Raw genomic sequence first — 26,002 nt, 5'->3', positions numbered from 1 at the left:
TTTGATGAGTTTCTCAATTAATCTCATTTTTTTGCTAGCTAGTCTTCCCACTTTCCCAGCGCCCCTAGGAATCTATACAATAACAGACGATCATGCCAACCACTCCTCTTGCGGTCATTATTATTATATACGTATAATAACCACAAGGTTATGAAACTAGATGTCAACAAGAATCAATTAAAACACTGAAAGAGTAATGGTGTAAAGAAATTGGAATTCCATCCCTAGCCAGAATCCCCATCTGCCTGTGGCTTCCTCGTCGTGTGCAGTGGTTGGGGGGGCAGAGAATTCTCTGGGCATATTTCCCACAGAGGCCTCTATGGGATGTTCTTGGTCCCCCTCTCGCCTGCCCCGGAACCTCAGTTTTGGGTTTGTCTCTCTCAGTCATTTTGAAACCTTATGTTCACACTTGATAGCCTTAATGAAGGGAGAGAGGAGAAACCATTCATTGTTAATTCGATAAATATCTATCAAGAACCTACAACATGTCAGGAACATTCTAGAAACTGGGCTTACAGAATCTCTGCCCTCATGGAGTTTTTATTCTCATGAAGGGAGACATATATTAAGCAAATAAATACATAATGTGAGATGGTAATAATATCCAATATATAGGCAGAGGAGGAGGGAGAGGAGAGCAGGAAATGGATGATCAGGGAAGGCATCCCTTTGAAGATGAAATTTGAACAAAGACCTGAAGGATATAAGGGAACAGCCATGCTGATCGTTGAGGGAAGACTGTTCCAGAAACTGGGACAGCAAGTACAGATGTCTTGAGGAGGAATGTATCTGGTGTGATAGAGGAAGGCCAGAAACCCAGTGTGTCCAGGGCAGAAAGAAAAAAAGGGACAATAACAGGAGATTACATCAAAAGGGAACAGACACTGCAAGGTCCCTGTCGGCAGCTGGGAATATCCACAATTTTTTTTCTTTATAGTCACCTTATGTGTCTCCTCTGTGTGCTGTCATTTCCTGCTTCTCTTACCTTTACTCAGCAGACATTGTCCTTTCTCTTTCTCAGGAATATTTGTCCTTTTTACTGCCCAGAATCCCACACCTCCTTTTCTAAAGCAGCAAGTTGATTTTTTTTGGAAAGACCATCTCTCCCATTGCTTCTGTCAATCAAAGTGCCCCCCACGTCTGTCTCAGCTCAACCAGTCACACTGTCTGTCCCTGGAATTAGAGTCTTCACCAAGATGAACTGAGGCTAATCAACTTGACTAGGGTTCCCCCAGAAGACTGTCCGGTAGCTTCTGGTCCCTGGTTCCCCAAAGCTGCCCTGGTGTCTGTCCTTTCTGGAACTTGACTATCTAGCTCTTCTTTCAATTCTATAATCTAACCAAGACTTTCCAGGAAATTTATTTTTAACTTAACAAAGCACCCCTAACTTACCATCAACCACCTTGGCTCTTCTTCCTGTCATGACTCATATCATATGGTCCCCATTAATGCTAAGTTGTGGACTTGTGGAACTTGTCCTTTCATAGCTAAAATAATTTGTCATTATAACACTAAATTTTCAATATGAAGAAAATGTTAGCATTTTCCAACTGATTTATCAGGATAGTTGTTTTTTAAGCAAAACCATTGTTTGCTACGATTTGACACATTAGGAAGAAAAAGTTACCACCACTATAAGGGATAGAATAAAAACAAATAAATTCTTAAAGAGAAGGAAGGGATTAGAACATCACAATGAAACACACAAACTCTGGAATCACACAGCTTGAGTCTGCAGCTCAGCTCTGCCATCTGGCAGCTATTCAATCTTAGGCAAAGATTTATCTTTGGTTCCCCTTAGAAGCAAACCCTGAGACAAGGACTCTAGTGCAAATATATGTCTCGGAAGTGATCCCAGGAAACACCAGTAGGGGAAGAGAGAGGGAAGGGGAGGCAGCCAATAGAAGGTTCTTTATCAATACAGGTAACTATGGGCCACCGGGTACAATCCTACGAGGAGTCTCTGAGAGCCAGCATAGAAAATGCCTCTCAGTTCTCTCCCACCCAAGGAGCAGGGGAGCTGGGGTATTTAGACACCAACTTCATCAGTCATTGGTTAAAGGGTGCTGGGGGGGCGGGGGTTTGTTGGGATCGGAATGGGCATATTCCCCAGCACTTCTGGCCTCCTCCAGCGGCCAGGGAAACAGATGCAGACACTGGCAGTGGAGAGCCAGCCAGTGCCCACTGAGATGGTGACATGGGAGGGAGTGCTGACAGCTCCCACTACACTGCTTACCTCTGTAAGCATCAGGTTCCCCATGTGTAAAATAGAATAATAATAATAGCACCTCACAGGGTGGGTATGAAGATTAAATGAGATGATGTGTGTGTAACTGCATGGCACATGAGTACACAGAGAGTTTGTACATGTTGAACATCATGAAGGAGACAAAGAGGGAAACACAAGGAAAGTCCAAGAGGAATGAGTAGGGAGAAATGGGAGGTGGTGAATGGGAAAAAAAAAAAAAACTTTTATGAATTAAAACATACAAAACAGACTTTGTGAAAGAAGCAATATTCTCAGCACATTCCAGCAGCAAACAGGCTTTCTGCAAAGAATTTTCAAGAGATTTGCTTCTTGCGAGTCAGGAAGAAAGTTTGAACATCAAAACCCGCCATTCCCTGAAGGTTGGTAAATACAGTGGCTGGAAAGAGGAAAAAAGGGAAAGGATCTGTTTTTCTGAAACTATGCTTCTACCTTACTCTCTTTATCCATGAGGAGGGTAATTAGTTCTTTCAATATGACAAGCACACAAGTTTCTGCCTTTTCTAAGAAGGAAAGAAAATTAGTTCATAAAGGCATTTCTTTCTTTCCAACAAGTCCTGTAGCTCCACGTCCATAGGTGAGGGGAGGGTTGGGTAGGGGGAGAAGAGAAACAGTAGACAATTCACGATTTGTGCCTCCAGGAGGTACAAAGTGCTGGAGAGAAAACAAAGGGCCTTCAGCTGTGTGGAGGTAGGTTTGTTATTTTCTTTGGGTGTGGGAGAGAAGGCTAAGGAGACTTTTGAGCTGAGACCTGAAGGAAATCAATCAGCCATGCAAATGCCTGGAGAAGAGTATTAAATGGCAAGTAGAAAGGCCCTGAGGCAGGAAAGTGCCTAGTGTGTTTGAAGCACACAAAGGAAGCCTCTGTGGCTGGAATGGATATTACCTGGACATAGCTGAAGATGCCTTCCCAGAGGCTGAGGTGGGCCTGAGGGAAAGAAAGGGCAGGGAGGGAAGTGGAGGGAAGGGAGGGGGAGGGGGAGGGGAAGGGGAGGACAGTGAGCAGACGAGTGACATGATCACACTCACATTTTAGCAGGATCCCCCTGGCTGCTGATTTGAGAACAGGCTGTCCAGAAGCAAGGGTGGACACAGGAAGCCCAGGGAGGGAGGTGTCCTGGTCTGAAAGCAGGTTGGAAAAGAATTTCCAGACACAAGACAGAATGTAAAGAAGGCAGAATTTATTAGAGGGAAGGGTTGCTGCCAGAACAGAGGAGGGCCGACTTCCTAGCAGTCTGGGAGAGTCGAGCCCGAACCTGTGCTATTGATCAGTTTTTATAGCCAGAAAACAAAGGAATGGTCCGAGGTGAAAATTTCGTTTACTGGTTGGTCGAGGCACATATACCTTCCTTCTATAGGGTGGGAGTGGGACAGGCCAGATGCCTTTCCTTATTTGGGACAGATCCTGTTGCCCAGGTGGGCGTTGCCCAGGTGGGCTCAGGAATTTCATAACCATCGCAACATGGCGGGGAGGGCGAGTAAGAGTCCGGTAGGGGTTGTGACACTGACACTTTTTCAGGCGGGGTCATCCTTTGTCCTTGGAGCACCACAGGAGGCTCTTGTAATAATCCAGGTGAGTGATGATGTGGCTTGGACCAGGGTGGTCATGGTGGTGGTAAGAGCTATTCATATTCTGGATCTACTGTGAACAGAGGGTCAACAGAATTTGCAGATGAATTGGATGGCGGGTATGAGAGAGTAGAGAGGAATCAAGGAAGTCTCAACTTATTCAGTAAAACAACCTGTACTATGTGCCAGACACTGTCCTGGACACTGCAAATGCAACAAAAAAAATGTCTGCCTTCATGAAGGGTTTTCTCTAGTGGGGGAAACTGACCATAAAAAATACAAATATTCAGTATGTTAGGTATGCTGGATGGTGGTGAAGTGCTCACAAAACCAAAACAAGGATAGGGAATGTCAGGAGTAGGGATTGCAATTATAAAAGAGGGTCTCAGGAAGTCCTTGCTGAGAAGATAAGATCAGAATAAAGACCTGAAGGAGTGAACGTGTGGTTATCCTGGGGAAGAGCAAGTGCAAAGGCCCTGAGGGTTTAAGCACACTGATTTTGTGATGCCAATTAGACATCAAAGTGGAGCTGTCAAGTAGGTAGCTGGATGCATATCATGGAGAAGAATTTCTCAGTGGTTCTCTTGGCTTTGGGCTCGCCCTCTTCCAGGTAAGGTGACCAACTGTCCTGGTTTCCCTGGGACTGAAGGGTTTTCCAGGACACAGAACTTTCAGTGCTAAAAGCAAGACAGTCCTGGGTACAAACAGTTGTTCACCCTAATTCCAGGTCATCCTGCATCTTTCTGTCAGAGGGATGCTTCTAAAATATAATCCTAAAAATCCTTCAGTTTTTCCTTCTAGCATGAAGGATCAAAGTTAAAGTTCTGTAGAACTCAGCACAAAAGTCCCTCCCACACTGGCCCCAGCGTCTCTGCTGCCCCTCCTGCACCAGCAACCCATTATCTACCAGCTGCCCTCATAGCCAACACATCTTTCTCAACAACCATCCAGCACTCTGGCATCATTGCTTCCCGAATAAGTTGAGATATTTTAAATCGCCCACCACTGGCTTTCATACATCTGTTCTCTTTGCCCATCCCATCCCCCCTCCACTTCTCCGTGTCGCTAAAATACCTCTCTTGCTTAAGTCTCATTTCAAGGGCTACCTCCTGGAAGCCTTCCGGGTTGATATAGATATTGTATCTGCACGTCCGTGGGGCTCTCTGTATCCTGCTAAGGGCTGAATCCAGGTGTGGTGGGTCCCAAATCTTATATAATTTGAGGATACTCTTTAAGAAAAATAATACAAAATTTCAAATACAGGTTTAGGTATAAGAGTGAATATTTACTTAGAAGGGACACCTACAGATGAGGAGTCCTGAGGTGTTGCAGTAAATGGCCCTCTGATCCCATTCTTTCCACCCCGTGTGGAAATTGGAGGTTCCCTTGTCTATCTCCCTCCCTAGAATGTGAGACCCCTGGGGGCAGATAACTTACCTGCTATGTCTTTGCATCCCAAGTGCCTGGTACGTGGAAGCAGCTCAATGGATGTTTGTTGACTGCCAAAATGAATGGTCAGGCTGGTGGTGACAAAGAACACTGGTCTGTGAGTCAGATCCTGGTTTTAGTGACACCTGCCAATGACCAGTTGTATCACCTGAAGATAAGGAACAAGGAACTTAACCTCTCAGATATTAAAAGCCATTAGGTGACCTACCTGTGTGAAATGGTTAGGTAGACTGCCTGGCCAGAAGAGGCGCTTAATAAATACTTGTTTCTCCTCTTTTCCTACCCTTGGGTTCTGTTTCCCTTCCATCAGTCACAGGCCCCCAGGGCTGGGATACAAGCCAGGAAATGGGACCCACTCTCTGTGAATACATGAATTTGTTTAGCTCTGCTGTCTTACATTTCAGAACGACAATCAGTGTTGCAGCTGAAATATTTTCCCTGCCACTCATGAGTTAAGATTATTTAACTGACCTTTTAACCCTCCTATTTGTCTGCAGGTCAGCAGGGACATCCATAATGTGTCACTGTGCACTTGAACTCAGTCCAGGGTCTGTAAATAAGGATGGGAGAGTGCTGTTTCTGCTATTTAAGCCAATCAATGTTATTGTTTTAAAGGAACCAATTTCCTTCCTTGTAAACCCAAGTATATAATAAATAAATAATTCAGCATCCCTGAAATATTTATTATAGGCAGGTGGCATTCTGCTCTCTGAGAAAAGCAACTTGTCTAAGAATTGGATGCTGTTGGGTACCAGCGGCTCCAGTAATCATAGACTCTGTCTGTTGCTTTCCATCATTTGTCTACTGCTCAAAGCAACCTTGGGAGTTAGGAAGAGTGTCTCCATTTAAAAGATGAAGAAACACAAGAGTTATTAAATAAGTGTACAGAGCCAGTAAGTCCAGGAGACAGTATTGTAACTGGTCTCTTTCGGGCACACCTCTTCTCTCTGTGCGGGGGAAGAATAAGTGTCAGCTCTTATAAAGGACAACAAGCCCTGGGATTTCTTTCCAGATGAGCCACTCTGCTTCTCTGGACTGCCTGGATGGAACCAAGAATTTATTATACCGTGCATCACATCTCATTCCCTGTCCCCGGGTCAATAGCCGGCATCCCAAACCCGTCTGTGGTCTCTAAGGCTGAGTCGTGTGTTTGGACTAAAGAAGATCTTCGGATGACAGCCCTGTGCATTTCTTTTCAAAATCTCTGCTTTTGAGATGACCTAGCTCACCTTGGTGTTTGCTAAATGTTATTCAGGTGGCTGCTACAGTCAGTCACTGCTTTTTCTTGGATGGAAATCACCTGTTGTTGATGATGATGATGGTTAAAGCTATGATTAACCCAGTACTTAAGACTACAGGCCAAGAACTGTGCTGACAACTTTGCAAAATGTCATTTAATCCTTAGAAAAACCCTTTGAGGTGGATGTTAAATGTCTTCTTTTTTTTTTTTTTTTTTTTTTTGCGGTACGCGGGCCTCTCACTGCTGTGGCCTCTCCCGCTGCGGAGCACAGTGTCCGGACGCGCAGGAATTTATTATACCGTGCATCACATCTCATTCCCTGTCCCCGGGTCAATAGCCGGCATCCCAAACCCGTCTGTGGTCTCTAAGGCTGAGTCGTGTGTTTGGACTAAAGAAGATCTTCGGATGACAGCCCTGTGCATTTCTTTTCAAAATCTCTGCTTTTGAGATGACCTAGCTCACCTTGGTGTTTGCTAAATGTTATTCAGGTGGCTGCTACAGTCAGTCACTGCTTTTTCTTGGATGGAAATCACCTGTTGTTGATGATGATGATGGTTAAAGCTATGATTAACCCAGTACTTAAGACTACAGGCCAAGGACTGTGCTGACAACTTTGCAAAATGTCATTTAATCCTTAGAAAAACCCTTTGAGGTGGATGTTAATGTCTTCTTTTTTTTTTTTCAGCGGCCATGGCTCACGGGCCCAGCCGCTCCGCGGCATGTGCGATCTTCCCAGACGGGGGCACGAACTAGTATCCCCTGCATCGGCAGGCGGACTCTCAACCACTGCGCCACCAGGGAAGCCCAATGTCTTCATTTTTTAACTGAGATGCTTGAGGCCTAAGAAATTGCAGAAAATAACTAGTTTAAACCACACAGGTAATAAGTAACCAGCACAACCAGGATTCAAACTGGGGTCTCACCAATCATACAATGGATGCCCTGAGCCACTATGACACCTCCAGTGGGAGAAGAGTCGGTATTCGCCATTAACTAACGTAAGCTCTAGCCATATTTAGGAGATATCTTTATTTCTAGGCAAAGGGTATCCATTCACCTACCCACGCATCCACTCATCCATCCATCCATTCCCCCCATACATTTCCTCACACAGACTATTCCATTTGACTGGAATGTTGCTCTGATCTCCCCATAACTGTGGAGCTAACCCCCTTCTCAACCCTTAAGTCTCATGTTTAAGTTTCACCTCCTCCTGGAAGTTTTCCTAGCCTGACACTGTGTCCCATCTCTGTGCCCTCATGGTGCTCTATTTATCCTACTCAGGGGTGGATCCAGATTTTGCGGGGCCTGAACTACAAGGTACAGTCAAGGAGAATGACTTCCAGGGTAGAAACTCAAACTAAACAGGGCAACTAGACCTTAGCTTCATTTCCTCTTTGAGTTTTGGGATTTCTGGATACTCAGTGTAGCATAATCATAGCCCTTTAAAACTTAATGTTTAATCCAAGTGTTGGTGTTTTATTTTTCTAAAGTATCGAACCATTTCAGCTCTAGAGAGACCAAGGTTCAAAGGATTTAACACTATAATTGCTGTGATTCAGGTTTCAGTTGCTGAGCCTTAGATTCAGCACCCCCACAGTTGTAGCCAATAGAAAAGTGAGAGCAGTGTTGACCTCAGCTGAGGCCCTAAATGCCAACACCTGTCATGATCATTTCAGTGGTCAGCTTAATTGGCAACGTGTGTTTATCAGATCTATTTCTGCTTATACAGACCTTGTTAAAATCAGATCACAATAAATATTATATTGTGTTAATAACCCATGCTGAAACTTAGAGATGATCTCCTTAAGATCACACAAGCTAGTAAAAAGTAGAGCAAACCGAGTTATGATTACAATGTAAATGTCCTTTGTCCATACTGAATCTCCCAAGAACCAAATCATAAAACTAGACTTCATGGCTTCAGCAATTCTATTAAAGATTTACACTTCTGCATGCAAATTAGTCTCAGTAGAGAATGATAGATTGACATGGGCGATCCAAAGTAGTCAATATTTCTGCAAGTGGTAATTCCAAAGAGCCTGTATTGGAGCTGTCGAAGTATTACTCCCTTTCATTTACTTTGCTTTATTGTAATTATGGAATTCCCCCTCTGCTGTGACTGGTGAGTAGACGATGCCCTGAAATCTTATGTTGATTTAGATGGGATCATCTCTTTTGTGAATACTTCAGCTCAAACCTTCTCCCGAGAATGTTTGCTTATAAATCCCCCGACATTTCTAGAGCTAACGTGAGACTCTTGGTCCTCAGAGAAATTTAAAGGAAAGCTATAAGTTGGTCATCAGAACTCCTTTTATGAGTTCCTGATGCTGTCTGGGGCACCAGGGCACCAGATCAGGCTTCCTCCTAATTCTGCTTCTCTGCCAATCAAGTGAAACAACCCCATGTCATACTCGTTTCTACTCTTCTGTGGCACAAGCTGTTTATCATCAGAATAAGCAGACTTGAAATTATAGGTGGAGCCCATGGTCCCCTCTCTCCCTTCCACCCCAGGCCACACTTCTTGGGAGTTAAAGGGTAATAATGGGATTACATTTACAGTAACAAATCATATTTCTCTACATCTCTCCCACTCCCCTGTCCCACCTCGTTTCCCCCAATTCGTTCTGGAAAGCCTGGGGCGGGGCCTCATGGACTCACCAGTACAGGATCCTGGGCATCTTCCTACCAGCCACCATTTCAGCCCCATTGTTGAAGTCTCTGCCCAGGTCAAACCACAGGGAGCAGGCCCAGTGTGGTACTCCCTCTGGTGCCCAGTAGAGGGCACTGTTTCCCATCACACTGCCTGCCTTTGCTCCTGAGGTACTGGGGTCCGGGAGAGCTGTCCGCAGGCCCCTCCCTGTGGGGACCACAGCTGCCGCCATCCTTCACACTCTCTGCACTGGCCCTTCAAGTCTCACCATGATGCCGCAGCTGCTTTGCTAGAAGGAGGAAGCGCTCTTTCTGTGCCTTTTGGACCCTCCCCAGGGCATGGCCCAAAGCAGGGCCAACTTGTGTTCCAGACACTCAGAGACCTGTGAGAGCAGCTCTTGGGTTTCTCCGGTGGCTTCTCCTCTAGGACTCTAGGGGAGCACCGGGAGGTGGCCTGCCCTGTACTCAAACCACTCCTGCCTCAGGCCGCTGGGACACTGTTCTTGGGCTGAATTTGTGTGCCTGCACCTCTGTCCTTAGCACCAGTTCTTCCCCAGGAGGATCTAATGGCCCTTCAAGCAAAGAGGATCCTGCTGGGTCCACCCACTAGTCTTTTCCCGGTACAGGTGAATCCAAGTAGCAAAAAGAGGTGTGCTCAAAACACCTGCTTCCAGCCCTGGGGTTACCAGCACTCAACTCCAAAACATACAAGAACTTGTTGGGGTAGTGGGTTGGTTGAATTCCACAAAGCAAGTCCAGCAGATTCTTCCCACTTGACACTGAAATTTTCAGGCATGAGAGGTCACTGCTGCACCCTTATCCCCACTCTAAACACACCATAGGCTGGGTAGAAAGTCCACGCCGGCCACAAACTCATGGTAGGGACAGCCGTTCTGTGTCACCTCCACTGATCTTCCAGGCCTGAAATCAGCCAGGACATCTGTTAGCTCCTGCTTGAGGTGCCCCCTTCTTAGCAGTTGCTAAGGTACGTTAGAGCAGGAGTCCAGAAAAATGCAGCAATTGTGAGAATCTTTGCAATTCTGGAATCCCTGCAATATGCCTGCGTTGTGATGGTACTTACATAAACCTCATGATTTCTTCCCTGGGAATTTTGCTTTTCTGAAAGACTCTTTGCAACTGGCCCCTTTGACAGCAACAAATACTGTGGGCTCTGATAGGACAAACTTCCTCCTGGAAACAGTTGCAGAAAGAGGATAAATGAGGCCAAAACACATACACATGGTAGCCCCCCAAAACATACCAACTCCAATGTTCGTATTTCCCTGACCCTCGAGTTCCAACTCCAGCTCGTGCGGGGAGTGCCTGCTGACAAAAATGTCGGTGCAACTGCTATCTGTTAGCCTCACCCTGGGCTTCTCTCTCACCTGGAAAAATAATAACCTGACAAACACGGAATACCCTCAACGCATATTCAGTGCTCTGTTCATGTTGTTGCGCTTATAGGACAGACGGGGAGAATATAACCAAGTTGTTGACAGGGAGCAACAACTACCTGAGCCAGCACTGTTCTCAGCGCAGTCTGGTTTAGTCTGGGTAGAGTGAGGGAAAATTCAAGGGCACAGAGCAAACGGCAGAAGCCTTGAGAGATGCCCTAGACTTTTGTACACAGGTCTAGCAACCATCGATTCCCTAATGTGAGCCAGGTGCCGTGAAGTGCTTACCCAGGTCCCCTCTTAATCTGTACAGCAGGTACCCTGAAGTGTGAATTATCATCCCTACTTATAGCCCAGGAGACTGAGGCTCTTTGGTGACTGGCCATGGCTTTGCGAATGGCAAAGAAAAAGATCCTTGAGATTCTGACCAAGTCCTTAAATCATGACTGCCTTACTCAAAACTCAGTTGCAAGAGACAGAAACTCAACCCAAACTAGCTTACGGGGGTGGTGGGGGGGGAGGAATTTATAGATGACCAACTTCAGGCATGGCTAGATCCAGGGACTAACATATGTCACATGGACTAACTCTGTCTCTTTTTATTGATCTTTTCTATCTCCACTTGCCACTGCTTCATTCTGTGTATGTGAACTTTCTTCTCCTGCAGAGTTTCCTCCATAAAACCAGGAAGATGACCATAAATGGTTCCAGCCAACATTACCATTTATCTCACAGTTCCAGAGGAAGAGAGACTTCTCTTTCAGAATCCATGTGTAATCTCTCAAAGGAGAGGCTGGCTCTGTTCAGGTCACGTCCTGCTTATCCTTAAACCAATCACCTTGGTGGAGAGGTTAAGTCCCGTGATTGACAGCCAACCAAGGCCACATGGAGGGGGAAGTTTGGTGGCCCATTGAAAGGAAGGTTGCTGTACAAACAACCCATGTGTTACTAGAACTGCTAGGGACTTTAGTTAGACGTAATCCCTTATGAACTTGGATCTGCTGGTTTTCATGGTGTAATTTCCTTTTGTTTTACATGCTCTCCATTATCTGTGGTATACTCATGGAAATGGGATCAGAATGACAAAGGAGGAAGCCCCAAGGTTTATGTATGTGTTTTAAAATTAAAGAGCCAGTGATTACCGGTTTTCTGTCTAGAACAAAAAGTATGTTGTTAAAATAGAGTTGCTGGAATCTTTTAAAAACTGTTTTAGGAGAATGCAGCATCACCTTGTGGTGTTTTTGCCAAAAATGTTTAACCCAAATTTAATCATGAAGGAAGAATCAGACAAGTGAAAAAAACTGGCTTGGACTCTCCAAAAAAGTCAATTTCATAAAAGACCACACACACAAACACACACACTCTAAAAGGCTGAGGAACCACACCAGGTTAAGGTGACTCAAGAGTCATGACAATTAAATAATTAAATACAGTGTGAGATCTTTGATTAGATCCTGGATTTAAAAAAAATTATAAGTGGCATTATTAAGACAATTTAGAAAGTTCAGTACTAAGATCTATATATTAGGTAATGATATCGTTTTCAGTGTTGCATTTTCTGAGTGTGACTGTGGTTATGTAGAAGAATGTCCTTGGTCTTGGGAGAACATGCTGAAGTATTTAGGGATAAAGAGTCAGGATGATGCAGCTAATTTTCCAATGGTTCAGGGGGGAAAAATGTACACATAGACAGGGAGAGATAGAGGTGAGAGAGATGATAGAGTGTGAGAGGGTGAGCATGTGGCCAAATGTTAAGAATTGGTGAATCTAGGTGAAAGGTATATGGGTGTCATTAAATATATTCTATTCTTATACTTTTTCTCTAGGTTTCAAATTTTTCCAAATCAAATATTGTTGAGAAGGGGAAAAAAAATTTAGATACAGCCTCATAACAATCTAAAATCTAACTCCCTCACCTATAATACAGTAAGTGAAGCCCGAAAAACTCACCGTGTAAATGCGGGGTCATTATTGCCAGGTTAGTTAAACGACAGGCCAGTTTTAACAGCCAGAGCTGCAAGATCCATATCTGTTCACGTCCAGGCCGCTGAGGTTGGCGCCACCTGGTGGCAGTTGTCTGCTTCAGCTTAAATAAGGATGGGGACTGTTCTGGGTCCTGTATCAGTGGTGATTCCAGGAATCACTAGGAAGTAGCACCCATTTCCTTGACCCGATTCGGGAGAGTGGCCAGGAGTATTCTGGAAACAAGGAGACCATTTCGTGGGCAGGGGTCGAGGTGAAGGCAGTCTGGATCCAGTCTATGTGGGAAGCGCTGGCGTCCAGAGGCTGCCTGGCTGTGAAGGTGAACAGCAGGCTTAGCTGCTCTCTGCCTGCAACAAAGTCCCTGGTTATGGGAACCTAATGTCCATCCATGCAGTAGGGAAGTAGCTGGAAGAGTTTGACACAGCTCCGGGCTCAGAAGGGGGCATCACTTAGCCAGTGACAGCTGGGTCATATAGAATGTCACACCAGCAATTTCTAGAAATCAACAAACAATTTAGAAATTATTTGATGCATCGTTTTCACTACAACTTACATTGTTTAAAGCAGTTTTATTAGCGAACAAAAGGGAATGTATTTTAAAATTTTTATTTATATGCAAATTTAGGTGACTGTTGTTTTAAACTATTTTCAATATCACCTGTGTGCACATGTATGTTCTGAATAACCTATATATGTACATACACATGGGTATATATAAAAAATACACACACACATATATACATACATAGACACCCAGGAAGTATTCTAGCTTGTTTTCTGAATGGAAAATTGGTTACATAGTAATACATGTGCCCTTCCCCACTGCTTCATTCTCTTTTTTTTTTTAATGCTGTTAATCTGAATAGCATACATGGTGTAGTTTATTTAATAAATCATAAAATCTTAACCATAAAACCATAAATCTTAGCAAAATTTGCTAAGATTTATATCTTGCCTATTTTTAGAAAAGACTTGATGCGGTTTATTATGCTAAATCACATACAAAACAAGACAGTGAAAAATATTGAGAAGACTGAAAAACCATCAAAAGAAGAGAAGAGCATGGGGTAAGCTAAATCATCCAAGTTTAGCTTTGGATTTCTTGGGGAACAAAAAGGAAACAAGATGGGCTGTTGCTTCTGGCTCTGCACCAGGGTCTAGTCTGGCTGGAAGGACTCCCAAGTAAGCAGGACAAATGGAGACAAGGAGTCGCTCAGTGGTAGCAGCTGGTGACACCAAAACTAGAGGAGTAGCATTGTGAGGGCATGGAGAGAGGCCACACTCTAAAAGCCACCAGAGTGCTGTGAATGGGCTGCCCAAGCCAAGAGGCCCAGAGCAAGGATTGGAACACCAACAAGGCTAGGAAAGAGCATTCCTGAAGAACAGTTGGGATTGTTCCCATGGTTTGGGAGGGAAAGCAGTATTTTTAAGACCAGGGATGCAGAGGGCATAGATATATCTCTTCACCCCGTAAAAGAAACCTATGTTCATCTTTCATATAAAGGGCGTTTGAGTCACATGGCGACTCTGGATTTTCTATAAATGGCACAGAAATATTCTTCCATGAATGCTTCTCCTAATACTCCTCTACAAAAGATAGGACCCATGGTTCTGAAAAGGCTGGATACGAGCTAAATGCATTTTGTGAAAATTAATAGCACTTCTGCAAACCACTGAGAAGTTATTAAGAAATATAAAGAGAAAGAGATTCCAGTTGCAGTTGCAAGAAAAAAACATACTTGGGAGTAATTTCTATGAGAAATGTTTATGACCTCTTTAAAGAAAATACAAAATTTTGCTTAAAGAGTTAAAATACTTGAATAATGGAAAGGTACACCATATTGGAAAACTAAATAGCACGGTCAATCCTTTGCAGATTCATTCATAGATGAATTCCAACAGAATCATTTTCGTGGGAAAAAAAGGAAAATATTTTAAAGTTCATGTGAAGGAGTAAACAAAGGTAAATATAGAATAACATTCAAAAAGCAGTAGTAATGTCATTGGTGGTAAAAAGTCTTACATGGTAGAAGATTCTAAAGCAAAATTTGAAATAGTGTGGTCATCTTTCAACAACAGATCATTGGACTAGAATAAACACAGAAGATGGAGATCCTATTACATATAAGAATTTAAATGATTTTTCACAAAGCCATCGCCAAATAACGTAGAGGAGAGAATAATTCAACAAATGGTACTAAGATACGTGACTATCAATTTGGCAGAAAAATAATTATTTAGATTTTTATCTTACACATGTACCCCAGTAAGTTTCAAAAGGATTAAGTCTTTATATACAAAACTCAGACCACTTTTTTTAAAAGTAACATTAAATTAAATTAAAATTTATCAAACTTCTGGGGGCAGTGCAACTTTCCAAGCTTGGGAGTGATTGAAGAAATCATGAGTGGGAGAGATTTTACTGCACACAATTTTGAAACTTCTTCACATAAAAAATATAACCAAGGAAAAGACAGGTCGACTGGAAAAACTATCTATACAACAAGGACGTAGGCAGCAGTTAATATTTTTTACCTTTATGTGATAACATTAGCAAGAAGACCACTATGATTGCTGGGGATAAAAATGAGCAAAGGACATTAACAGGAGAAATTGTTCAGCCTCAGTAGCGTAGTCAAAGAAATAAGAAGGAAAAGAACTGCAAATTAGCATTTTTCATTAAGTGAGTAAAACTTTAGGGAAAAAAGGTTACTACCCAGAGTTGGGGAAGGGAGAGAAGTGATGTGGAAGGTGTGCTCTGATCCCTCTGGTGGCATAGGAAACCGAGAAAAGTTGTTTGAAAAGCAGTTGGTGATATTTATCAATAAATATAAAAACACGTTAACACTGATTAGTAATCCTAATAAAATTAATTTTATTTCTGACAAATCAAAATATTTTTAGATTAGTTGCACCAAAGTGTTCTTCTTTTGTTTGAAGCTACTAGCACATAATTAAAGTTGATGCACAAACTTTTTAGATAACAAGAAAAAATTCCCGCTGCCGGAACCACTCTTCCCTGCGCCCCGACATCTTTGTTCTCCATTATGAATGCATTTGCGGAGTATCCTGAGCCTGATGTTAAGTTAGAGTAACTAGTAAATCTCAAGGTGCCTTAGAATTCTTTCTTCCCTCAGTAATGTGACCAGTCTTTCATCTAACAAGTATTTATTGAGCACGATCTGTATGCACACACTGGGGAGGGGTTACATAGATTATTAAGACTCACTTCGTGCCCGCAGGAAGTTTGGAGCCTGGCAGAGGAGTGTATATGTCATTTCAGGAGCATCCAGGCAAAAATCCAAAGTAGAAAAGAAAAAAATCACTATGAAAAGTGCCAAATGCTTTACAACACTTTTGTTTTGAGATATCTACTGTATGCACATCACACCATCTTCAATGCAGGTTTCAAGAATGATATACAGTGCTGATCTCATATTACTTCATTAGTAAGTGAAAAAGCAACAGAAACTCAGTAGAGATAAGCATCCTGAGGTGACCGTCCTCATCAGAGGCTCAGAGGTGGTGAGCAAAAGGTGACCACACACACATGGACCACACACACTGACAGCTCCAGGAGAGAAGCAGGAGAGGTGGGGAGATGCAGAGAGATACTGAACCTCTCCTTTCCCTCTGGGATTCCCTGTGTGATATCTATTCTGACCTGAGCAGGGATGTGTTTGGTGTTTTAACACATGAATCCACTATCCACAAGAACCAGGATCTGCAAATACACTTTCACAGGCTTGCCAGCTCTGGTCCAAAGTGGAAGGGCTTCTCACGGTAAATTCATCTTCATTCCCTACTCAGAAGTTTGCTAAACTTCTTTCTTCAGTAAGGAGCCACATTCTGCTTTTACCCATGTATTTGTGTACATTTTATGTATAAAAAGGTGTCTAGTATATAGTAAGCACTTAAAAAAAAGGGTTGTTTGGGTAAGGTTAATCCGGGCAGGCTGCACTGAAGAAGTGACTATCAAGGTGCTTTTTAAGGAAAGAAGCTCATGTATAAGGCTATTTTATAAAACTGATTTTTGCCATAAGCTTAATGCTTCACCTTAGTGTTCATTTCTGATGCTATGTCTTTCAACCACTGCATACTTGGTATGCATTGATTTTATTTCTGCTCCTAGAGACTTTAAGCAGTGAACAGAGGTTAATTTGTTATCTGGTCCACTGATTTTTCTCCTAAGAGAATGGGTTTCATTTTCAGCATTTCCATCTATCAACTGCTACTCATACTTAAATGGATTCTCCTAGCAAACTTCTGTTGATGTCTAATATATTTTCTTTTTTTCATAATTTTTTTTTTGGCCGTGCCTCATGGCATGTGGGGTGATCTTAGTTCCCCGACCAGGGATCAAACCCACGGCCCCCGCAGTGGAAGCGCGGAGTCTTAACCAGTGGACTGCCAGGGAAGTCCCTAATATATTTTCTGAGTTATGCAATATTCCTGTGGTTATTGTAGTATTTGGTCATGACTGTTTGCTCCCATACCTCATTCTTATTTCCAGACTCCCTAGAGTGTTGCAGATTATATGGGAGGTCTCCAATAAATAGTAACCCTATTCTTTGTCCAGGCTCTGAGCAAGATGAGAACTAAAATAATGAGTAAGGATAGAAGCCAAAATACCAATGTGATTCAAAATAGAAGCTAGATGGGAGGGTAGAGTTTAGGGTATTAACCAAATGGGCCTGTTGACTGGATTAGGCAAATTTAAGTACCAAATTCTGGGCAGAAATGAACTAGAAAATCTTCCTGACTCCCACCCACCCACCCATCTCCCCCATACCTCTCAGAATTGCAGAATAGAGTAGATATTCTCTCTGGGCAGGCAAACTCCTTCGCAAAAGGAATAAGGGGAGAATTCTTCCTAAATTTACCTGTCAGGTAAATTACTACCTCCCCGGGGTGGAGTGAGGAAAGGGAGAGAGGTCAGGAGTTAGAAACTGATTGAGTGTCCTTCATGGGAAGGAAACATCAGGAGGTGAGAAAAAGGGTTCCCCACTAACAAGATGCATGTTGAGAGGCAATAACAAGAAATGGGAAGAGCAAGGAAATAAAAATCAAAATATTTGGCATTAATCTTGATTTTCATATTTTCCAGCCATGAAAACTTAAACAAATAAGACCATCTCCCTGAGCCTCAGCTTTCTCATCTGTAAAATGGAGATAATATCTGTTCTTCTTACCCTCCAAAGTTTTTACAAGATGACATAAAATAATGCAACATTAAAAACTGTTAAGCATGATGATATGGTATTAGCAGATAAAAACTTACACAAAATCCTAACCGAAAATCATAGGTCAAGAGTTTGACCTCTTTGTGGATGGTTTCTTTCCCTCAGCTCTCAAGCAGTGTGTGGCTACTGTTATACTTGTTTCTTAAAAGGCTTCTAAGTTCCTTCACCTTCCTTCTGTGCAGTTCTTACTGTCACTCTAAGGTGACAAGAAATCCCCCAGGGACCTCCTGGACATTTCTGCCTCAGGCCCCCATCCCACTCCCCATGCTGTGTGGGCCCTCTGCTTTCCCCCAGTGCCCCTGCAGGTAAGAGCTCGGAACTGGTTCGTCTAATGAAGCACACGACTAGTTCCTAAGAGGCTTGTTATACCTGGTCCCTCACAATAGCTTGATTCTCCCTAACATGTGGGCAGGAAATCTGAGGCGAACTTGTTCCTCCTCCAAGACCCTTATCTTCAGGAGTAGCAGCAGCAACTTCTCGGTTGCTAAGCTGAAAATCTGATCTGGGCTTCATTGCTAGCTCCTCCAGTGTCCTATTTAACTCTATAAACATGTTTGATATATTTTTCTGCTTTATCTTTTCTTTCAATATTTGATTTTTAAAAGTCAAATAAATTGGCTTCCAGTCACAATAAAGAGGTAAGAGTACATGGAATCTTTTCATTCCAGCCCAGATACATTAAAATGATAGCTTGTAGAGTCTCAAATTTAAAAATCTATAGTCACAATTTTTAAAAAAAGTTATGGTGGAACAGGAAGAGTCATCCAGAGTAATGAGTGAGGGATGAGGCCACAAGCTTACAAACTCATGCAGTAATCCAAACCCAAGCGAGATGCTAACCAAACAAATAGAAAAGTTTATTAGCCAAAGAAATAGAAATATAGCAATCCCCAAAGGATTTTTACTTACGTTAAAATCTTAAAAGAGATAAAGGACGGAGGCTGTAATAAAGAGCAAAGAATTATGAAAAACTACTAATGACATAAAATAGCAGAGATTGTCCAAATTACATCAGGAATCACAATAAATGTAGCTAGATTAAATTCACATAATAGGCCTCTAGATTGAATGAAACAAGCAAAATATTTGCATGTGACACACCAAAGTGAAATCATTCCATTTCTTTTGAGCTGAGTGTGTATATATGCGTGTGTATATTCTATGTGTGTTTTGCAAGGGAGAGGGGGTAGGTTAATTCAGTCTATATGCTCTTTGCAGAAGATTCTGGTGGCACATAAAAGTTTTTGTTGGTCCCAGTAGCACAATTTTAACTTTTGCATACATTCTTTTACAAGGCATAATTCAATTAATCGAAATTTGTTTCATTGAAAGTTTATCTGAAATGTGCAAAATACTAATATAAAGCAGATCATAGTGGATATTCAAAAGGGTGGTGCCTATAAGAATGATTAAGAGACACTCCAAAATATCAGCTAGTTTATTCACTGTATGAGAAATAGGTCAACATTACCATTTTATTCTAAATACGGCCATTAAAATCTTAGAGAGAGAAAATTTCACATATCACTGATTATTCATTTGACAATTTTAGCTAGAAGCTCTTCATTCTTTCCTGGGGCCTGTATAAATCAATTGTAACAAACTGTGCAATTATCATTCTTGCAACTGACTGCTTGGGGCAGATTTAAATTCCATTTTGCGAGCGAGCCAAAAACTCTCCTTTGCTTCCTAAGCTCAAAAGCCAGAAAGCAGCTGAAAGATGGTCACTGCTTTGTTCTTGAAGGAGGCTAATTACAGAGTTGTCTGTCTGCCTAGGATGGGCTCTTGCAGCCAGTGTGTAAATAGGGACAATTAGAGCTCTTTTTTCAAGCAGACATTATTTCTAAATAAAGAAACAGAACTTCAGATTTTAATTACTCTCATAGGAATTGTAACATTGAACAGAACCTGACCATTTTTTTCCCCTGACAATTCAGTTCAATGAACATGACAATTCTGTCACAAGAATGTTCTAATTTTAACATTTCTACAGATGGTTTGGTAGGAACGTGAAGTTTAGTCCTCCCTTCTTTCCTCACTAGATTTATTTTAATCCTACATCCCAGTCAGTTTAAAATAATTTGCATAGTATTGAAATATGTATGTGTTTTGTTCCTACACCTTCTTAGAATCATTATTTTTACATTTAAAAATATTCAACTAATCAATCATTTATTAAACCCTACACAGATTTTCCAAGCATTGCCCTTAATGCTTAGGAAACATTTTCTTGCTTAGTCCTCCTACCTACGTTAGGAGGGTTATTCTCAATTCATAGTTGAGGAAGGACTGGGCAGAAGAAGGTGGGCTATGATGCTATCACAACAGACACTTCAGCTGACCCTGCAGGGAGCTCGGAAGCCTGGGTGGCCCTTCAGAAGGGTCCCGAATTGAGGAACGAGGAATGAACCTTTACACCCATGTATCAAGCAGTCATTGACTGCAGGCTGCCCCCAGAAATGAAGTGTGTCCATTCAAACAAAGCCAGTTAGGAATCGGGGAAGTTCAAAACTCAGGTGAGAGTAAGATGATGACCCTGCCAGCACTCCAGGCAGCTGAAGGAGGGAGTGCTTCAGTCCTGAAAGCTGGGGGTGCATCCATTATAGGAGGTTTGGGCGGGGGGGGGGGTTGTTTCTTAATTATGAAATATTTAAGATGTACAAATGGAGAATAATATAACAAATACCCACATACCCATAATCCAGTTTATGAAACAGAACATTACAAATTCAGCTGAATTATACTTAGCGTAGCTTTATGCAACCCCATTTCCTTCCCTGCCTGAAGAAGTAACCCCCATTCTAAGCCTGACGTTTCTCTTCTTCAGGTAAGACAACCAATTGTCTTGGTGTGCCTCAAAATGGAGGGTTTCCAGGATATGGAACTTTCAGTGGTAAAACAAATTTCTAGGCAAACTGAGATGGTTGGTCACCTTAACAGGCATATTTTATACTTTTACTACATTTATATCAATTCACAAATACTATATTGTATTATATTCTATGTTTAAACTTTATGTAAAGAGGATCCTTATGCATTATTATTCTACACCTTGCTTTTTTAAAAAATTCAATATAACATTTGTGAGATTGAGTCATGTGGATAATTATAGCTCAAGTTCATTCATGTCACAGCTCCAGAAGATTCCACCACTGGGATACAACCACAATTTATTTATCCATTATGCTGCTGGTGAGACATTTTGGTTGTTTCTAGCTGTTTGTTTCAAACTGTGCTACCATTTAGCACTATTGTTTCTGTCTCCAAGCACATGTCTGAGAATTTTCTTGTGTGGGATTAGAATTACTGGACTGTCTTGTATACCCATCTTCACTTTTACTAGATAACTGGAAAACTGCCCTCCAACATGATTGGACTAATTTTCCTCCCCATTAGCTGTGTTTGAGGGTGGCTATTTCTCCAGATCTTTACCAAATTTGGCATTATCAGACTTTGAAAATAAGTCTTTGAAACTAAGACTTTGAAATCTAAGGGATATGAAATTGTGTTTTTTTTTAACAAAAATCTGTTTGTACTGTTCCCTACTGATGTTTATGTGTGCTAAAATGTAAATATTCATCAGATTCTGATTCTGTAGGATAAAGACTTTGTTCTCACTGTGGACTCCAGGTGTAATTACTTTTTGAATACACAGAAACCATCACAATGCTTGTCACAGAGCAATCACTCAGTATATGCTTGTTGACTTAATGATCCGATCCATCAAACGTTCTATTTCTTGAGAATGTTTTCTTTCTTAAATATTTATGGAGGACCGAATAATCATTCATTCATTCAGCAAATGTTTATCAAATACCTACCATGTTCCAGGCACTGTTCCAAGTGTGGGAATGTAGCAGTGAAATAAACAAAATCCCTGCCCTTGTGAGGCTCATATTCTAGTCTTACGTACTTAGCTCCAAACTGCAGTAGATGAAGATACAGCGGATCAGTGAGGCATGAAGTGGTCAGAGAAGGCCATATGAGGGAGATGAAGCTAGGCCGGGCTTGGAGGATGGTGTGCTTAAGGTATCCAGAGGGAAGAGACAGGGGCACTGAGATGGAAGAGAAAGGAATGTCTTTGTAGCAATGAAAAGAGGAATGTTCAGCTGAGTAGAGGGATTTAAAGTTGGAACCAGAGAGTAGACCCAACAAAGGGCCTCGGAATGAAGCTCAGAAATTGGTATTTGTGGAGTGAGAAACCCTGACTAAATGTTTTGTAACAAGGAAGCAACATGACAAAAGATCTGTTCCAGGAAGACAGGTCTGGTTGTCACCTGCAGAATGTGTTTAGTGTGAAAAGTCTGGAGTCTGGGGGTCAAACAGAGGCTGCTGCCAAAAGCCAGAAGCCTGGGAGTCTCCTAGACTCCCCGCCATGCCCTGTCACCTCCACACACACACACCTGCATCCAGGGAGTGGCCAAGTTGCACTGATCCAGTCTCTCTAGTAGCTCCTGGAGTCACCATGTTGGTAGATGGTTTTCCTAAAAGGCAAACCTGATCATGTCACTTCTCCGTTTCACATCCATCAACTGCCTCCACACGCCTCACACTAAAATCCGAGTTCCAAGACATGGTTCACAAGGCCTCACATGGCCTAGCTTTGCCCACCTGTTCCCACGGCCTCAGAGCTCTGCGTTCCAAACCGTGCGTGATGTTTCACATTTCCCTGCCTCAGGATCCTGTCACTCCCTCTACTTAAAACTCGTTTCCCCAAATGTCTGAAATCTCTTGTTTTTCTTTCAAGGTCCAGCTACTGCATTAGCTTCTTAGAGAAGCCTTCCCGTGACACATGGAGAGCTCACCACTCGTTCCTGATGAACACCTCCATACACTCAGGACATTGTGTGTGCAGGTTTGCTTACCAGTTTGTCTTCCTGCTAAAGAGTGAGTTTTGTGACAGCACGATCGCTGTCAAACCGTGGGTGCAAACAGTACTTCTATTAGGGTCGACTCATATCTATTTTATTCACCATTACCCAAAGCAGAGCACATATGTGCCAGTAATAAATCTTTGTTGAAATCATGGAAGATAGAAAGTACTTAATACATGTTGAATGAATGCATGAGTGAACGGGTTGCAAGTGTAAGGTCATGGCAGGGAAGCGGAACTAAATTTTACAACCACCTAGGGATTCATATTTTTTGACTCACTGCCTATTGATTAAAATTTGTAAAGCTAGCCACCTTCAGGAACCCAGTTTATAAACTATTTAGTGTCCCCTTGTGACATGCCTAATGTTGTATGGCTCACAGCCAGACCTTTACTTGGCGTATCTGTGCCGTTGAAGATGATGATGATATACTTATTATTAAATAATAAGTATCCTCAGTTTGTGATTAAACAAATGGCAGTATCAAGGGGCTTAATCACTAACTCAGTCTCACCCCATAACTAAAGATTCCACGTGCCACAATGAAGATCTCGCACGCGGCAACGAAGATCCCACGTGCCGCAACTAAGACCCAGCGCAGCCAAATAAATAAATAAATATTAAAAATCACTAACTCAGTCTCACCCCATAACTAAAGATTCCACGTGCCACAATGAAGATCTCGCACGCGGCAACGAAGATCCCATGTGCCGCAACTAAGACCCAGCGCAGCCAAATAAATAAATAAATATTAAAAAAAAAAAGATGTAAAATCTCCCAGTTTACTGCCCTCACCCAGAGACATTTTCCTTCTCAGCTGACATTTCTTTTTTTGTACACATTTCATTCATTTGCAAGCGAGGTCAAGCCATTTAACTTCAAATAAAGCCAGCCAAAGCATATGACCTTGAGATTTAAAACCACAAAATGAGAACAAAGTGAACAATCATTTTGTGTACTTTCTGGATACCACAGATCTCTTTTCAGATCAAACGTCATTACATGGGGTGTTCTCCTGCAACTTCAAAAGGAAAGGGAAACATTAGAAGAGCCCAACAAATTATTCGTGTTGACATGCTCTAAAGCCTTGACTCAGTGCCCAGCTCATAGTAGGTCCTCACTTGACTGAATGAATGTTCATTCCTATTTGTTGTTATTAAGCTCTCGTATATGGCTACTTTTGACAATCATTGTATCTGTAAGATTCATTATGTTGTTGTGTGTAGCAGTAGTTATTGCTGTTGTACTACTCAATTTTAAGAATATACCACAATTAATCCACTTGTTAAAAAGCTATCTCTCCTCCATTGGATTTCTTTTGCACTTTTGTCAAAAATTGGGTGTATTTGTGTGGATCTATTTCTAAATTCTCTGCATTTGATCTACCATTACCACACTTTTTAAAAATTCATATTTTCCACAACTATTTATCGAGCATCTATTAGGTGCTAAGTACTTTGTTAGGTACTGCAGAGTGGAGACGCGTTTTCTTGTTGTTTTTGTTTTTCGCTTTGTTTTTTTAGCTTCCATGTATAAGAGAGATCAGATGGTACTTGTCTTTCTGTCTGACTTATTTCACCTATTATAATGCCCTCAAGATCCATCTATGTTGTTGCAAATGGCAAAATTTCCATCTATTTTATGGCTGAATAATATTCCATAATTATAAATCATATATTTATATGGCACTTCTCTATCCATTCGTCCATTTGATGGGCACTTAGGTTGCTTCCATATATGGGCTATTAGAAATAATGCTGCTATGAAAGTTGTGGTGCATATATCTTTTCAAGTTAGCACTTTCATTTTTTTCAGTTATATACCCAGAAATAGAATTGCTGGATCATATGGTAACTCTATTTTTAATTTTCTGAGGAACCTCCATACTGTTTTCCATAGTGGCTACACCAATTTACATTCCTACCAACCATGTACAAGGGTTCCCTTTTCTCCACATCATGGCCAACACTTATTTCTTGTCTTTTTGATAATAGCCATTCTAACAGGTGTGAGGTGATATCTCATCTTGATCTTGATTTGCATTTCCCTGATGATTAGTGATGTTGAGCATCTTTTCATGTGTCTGTTGTCCATCTACATGTCTTCTTTCGAGAAACATCTATTCAGGTCTTCTGCCCATTTTTTAATTGGATTGTTTTTTTGCTATTGAGTTGTATGAGTGCTTCATATATTTTAGCTGTTAACCCCTTATCAAATACATGATTTGCAAATATTTTCTCCCATTCAATAGGTTGCCTTTTCATTTCGTTAATGGTTTCCTTTGCTGTGCAGTTTTTACTTTGATGTAGTCCCACTTATTTTTGTTTTTGTTGCTTTTGATTTCCTAATTTCTATTACCAGTATCAAAGATGGCAACTATACAAAAATTAGGAAAAAAGCAACTCTTTATTATGTTCGCAATTTTTATTCTTGAGAATTATTTCACTTTGTATCTTGATTTTGTTTGAAGAGAGTCCAAGCATTTCCTTCCTCTCTCTGACATCGTTATAGCTATAAATACATTACCTTAACTCTTTCTTTTCCTGTGATAACTTTCCTTTTGCTACCTGAACCAAGGCCAAATTCTTGAGCCAGGCCTTTAGATTTTACATAGTATGGATCCTATTCCCAGCTGTTCCTCTGCAAGCACCTTACACTGTAGCCCAAAGGAACCCTGTGCTATTTCCATACATGTTCCAGAATTTGCTACCTTTGCTCATACAGATGCCTCCAGCTGGAATACTCTTTTGTGCTGGCTGCAGCAGGAGTGGCAGGATTCAGAGCTTCAGCTATGGCTCAAGACAGGCTCCACCACTTACTGTTGTGTGACTGTGAGTGAGGTACTTGTGCTGGTGACTCACCTGTTTGCTCTCAGACCCACCTCTTCCCTTTCCCCTTCAGGCTGTGTTTCCTAGACTCCAGCATCAGCCAATGGAAGGCAGCAGTGGGCCACTAGAAGACAGGAGAAGGGGGAAGCCAGAGTGTTTCTCCTCTTCTCAGTGCAGTGGGCAGCACCTCTGGCAGCTAAATTCTCTGCATTTGATCTACCATTACCACACTTTTTAAAAATTCATATTTTCCACAACTATTTATCGAGCATCTATTAGGTGCTAAGTACTTTGTTAGGTACTGCAGAGTGGAGACGCGTTTTCTTGTTGTTTTTGTTTTTCGCTTTGTTTTTTTAGCTTCCATATATAAGAGAGATCAGATGGTACTTGTCTTTCTGTCTGACTTATTTCACCTATTATAATGCCCTCAAGATCCATCTATGTTGTTGCAAATGGCAAAATTTCCATCTATTTTATGGCTGAATAATATTCCATAATTATAAA

General features: G+C 41.8%; 2 long non-coding RNA genes across 2 annotated transcripts; both read right to left on the bottom strand.

The window, feature by feature from the left end:
• Nucleotides 1-4,915: 4,915 nt before the first annotated feature.
• LOC129392160 (uncharacterized) lies at nucleotides 4,916-6,661 on the bottom strand. The gene is made up of 3 exons (XR_008617518.1): nucleotides 6,514-6,661; nucleotides 5,273-5,432; nucleotides 4,916-5,064 (listed from the first exon to the last, which is right to left on the bottom strand). It is a non-coding gene; the product is annotated as an uncharacterized lncRNA (long non-coding RNA).
• Nucleotides 6,662-7,299: 638 nt separating this feature from the next.
• Nucleotides 7,300-13,062, bottom strand: LOC129392159 (uncharacterized). The gene is made up of 3 exons (XR_008617517.1): nucleotides 12,521-13,062; nucleotides 10,258-10,367; nucleotides 7,300-7,364 (listed from the first exon to the last, which is right to left on the bottom strand). It is a non-coding gene; the product is annotated as an uncharacterized lncRNA (long non-coding RNA).
• Nucleotides 13,063-26,002: the final 12,940 nt, after the last annotated feature.

This window comes from Physeter macrocephalus, chromosome 6 (assembly GCF_002837175.3).
Source record: "Physeter macrocephalus isolate SW-GA chromosome 6, ASM283717v5, whole genome shotgun sequence".
In the NCBI taxonomy this organism is placed as follows: Eukaryota; Metazoa; Chordata; class Mammalia; order Artiodactyla; family Physeteridae; genus Physeter; species Physeter macrocephalus.
Note: the sequence above shows the minus strand (reverse complement) of the source record. Positions and strands in the feature narration are given on the sequence as shown.